This window comes from Gekko japonicus, unplaced genomic scaffold (assembly GCF_001447785.1).
Source record: "Gekko japonicus isolate JY-2015 unplaced genomic scaffold, Gekko_japonicus_V1.1 scaffold3866, whole genome shotgun sequence".
NCBI lineage: Eukaryota > Metazoa > Chordata > Lepidosauria > Squamata > Gekkonidae > Gekko > Gekko japonicus.
The window spans coordinates 66,721-69,171 of record NW_015170390.1 but is presented as its reverse complement, the minus strand read 5'-3'; positions in this window follow the sequence as shown (position 1 = coordinate 69,171).

Sequence of the window (2,451 nt, the reverse complement as noted above, 5' to 3'; positions counted from 1 at the left end):
TGGGAGACTATTAGAAACGCCAGGTATCAGTTACTATTGTTCTCTTAATATTAGACTACTAACCACGGGTTCTCAGAGATGTTTGCTTTATATTTTATCCTTTTGTGCCATGTTAAACATAAAAGTAACAGTGACATTGGAAAGCTATTATATTGCTTAATCTGTTGGATGTTGGAAATGCTTGGTTATTGAATGTTTTGATGTAATGTTCTCTGTATTTTTTCATTTTTTTTATTTTAGTATTCTCGTCTTATTTCATTTTATCTTATTTTCTTGTTAAAAAAGTTCAATAAAATTTGTTAAAAAAAAAATTACACAATCTGTTAAGGAAGTATTTACCAAGTGAAAATATCATTTGATAAACTTGCCTTCATTTGCACATACTATATTTATATCAAAGTAATAAATAGAATGTTGTGACTAGTGTATTCTGGTTATTTACAGACATTATCTTGGTAGAATCTTTATAACAAATCATCCCCATATTCCACAGGATAATAATACAGAGAATGAAAGAATGGCTTGGCTAAACCCACCTCGTATGCCAATGGCAGGGGCAAGATTTGAACCTGATCTGTAACTAGGCATAAAATTCAGAGGCGATCAATAATTTATAGATATCATACGGTCATGTGATTTGGCCCAAAGATGATGGTTAATGCATAGAGGCTATGCTTATCATTTCATAGGAGGAACTGTATCGAGTCTGCTGCCCATGGTACAGCAACAGCCCCCCCCCGCAACACTTGGACTGAATTTACTAGATCAGTAAAGAGGATTTCATATATTTTTGTTGCCCCAAGTATCAATTGATTTACTTATTATTAGAATAAATGGCATAGATTAGTGTCAGGCATTTAGAACAATGAAGAACTTACAGAAGGCTGCACGGCTCATTAGTTTCTTGTTGCATGTTAAAGAGGGTCAGACCTTATTATAAAGCAAAGAAGATAAAGCCAGGAACCTTCTCAGTTTATGCACACATGCAGTGTTAATAAATGTGAGTGTGTTCTTTATGAAAAAAAATGGATTTTTAGTATTTATTTTAAACGGTTTCATAGTCTTGAAATAGCACAGGAATGTAGTAAAACATGTGCCCGTGCTAGTGTTTAAGATGGAGACAAGAAGACTGGCTTTAAATCTTATTTTAGCTGTTGAAGTAAGAGGACCGATGCCATTAATTCTGCCTCCCCACTGCTCTATCTTCTCTGACACACATTTAAATTAATATCCCCCCCTATCACTGGAGACCTCTTTCTTCCCTCCCTTTGTCTTAATGGCCCTTGGCACAAACACACCGCAGCACATTGGTCACAGCAAAGATCAGAAGGCTTGTGGCTTGGTACCAGTGGAGTGTTTCCATGGACGGGACAATTTTTGACCACATAGTGTGACTTTGTCGCTGCTGCTGCAGCCCCCCCCCCCAAATTCTGTACCTGGGAGTTCCCTGCCCCTCAAGAGCAGCATTGAGGGCTGCAGCAAGAGGGAGAAGTGAGAAAGCTATGCTCCACAGCCAGGCATAGTTCTGCCCATGCAACACTCTGGAGGGTCCATGTTAATGTGTGCCTCACTGTACATAATAGTTATGATTGTACTCCTCAGGCCACTAAGCCATAACTGATTAAGCTTCTGGTTTGTTCAGTGGCTACTGTGCTGACCCTGTTCACATACAATGGTTATGGAAAAGTGCATTGCCTATAGAGAGTTCCCCTTGCATCAGCGTGTGGCAAGGAAATTATATACATTGAATTGCCATGGCCTGACACACATCAGTTTTGAGCACACCACCATAGGTATTTGAGGGGCTTTTAAAACGCTGATTAGAGCGGAGTTGAGCATATGACACAAGATTGGTTTGCTGTGGCACTCTGGAGACTTTCTCGTGGCCATCACATTTTGAGGTGGTGATAAGGTCAAGCTCAATGTGCTATAAATGACAGGGTCCATTTGCCAAATCAAACAGGTATTGCAATAATGGGACAAGGTGATCAATGCGGAGTTCAGTGTGTAGGATAGCAACTGGGAGACTGATTGAACTCCCAGTTTCTAGATCAATTTACATTGACCTTGCCTCTGTTTTACCTATTTTGCCACCTTTTGCAGCCTGGGAAATGTGGGATTTGTCACAAGCTGGTGGAAGCACGTGCCTCAGTTCAACTCACACTGGAAACAAGCTAGCTTGGTTGGGTGAATAGGTCCAGTGTCAGGAATTACTTGTATTTTAACTGTAAAAAAAGTCAAAATGACCAGCAACATCCCTGGAAACAGAAAAATACATTCAGAGTATAAATTTAAAAGAACATCCAGTATCAGTGAAGTGTTTTTCCCTCTTGAGGATGCTACGGATTTGTATACTGTACTTTTAATTTCATTTTTTTTTAAATCTGTCATTAGTATTTTAGCTGAGATGCAGACATTGATCAATAAAACAATACACTCTAAACAGTCAAA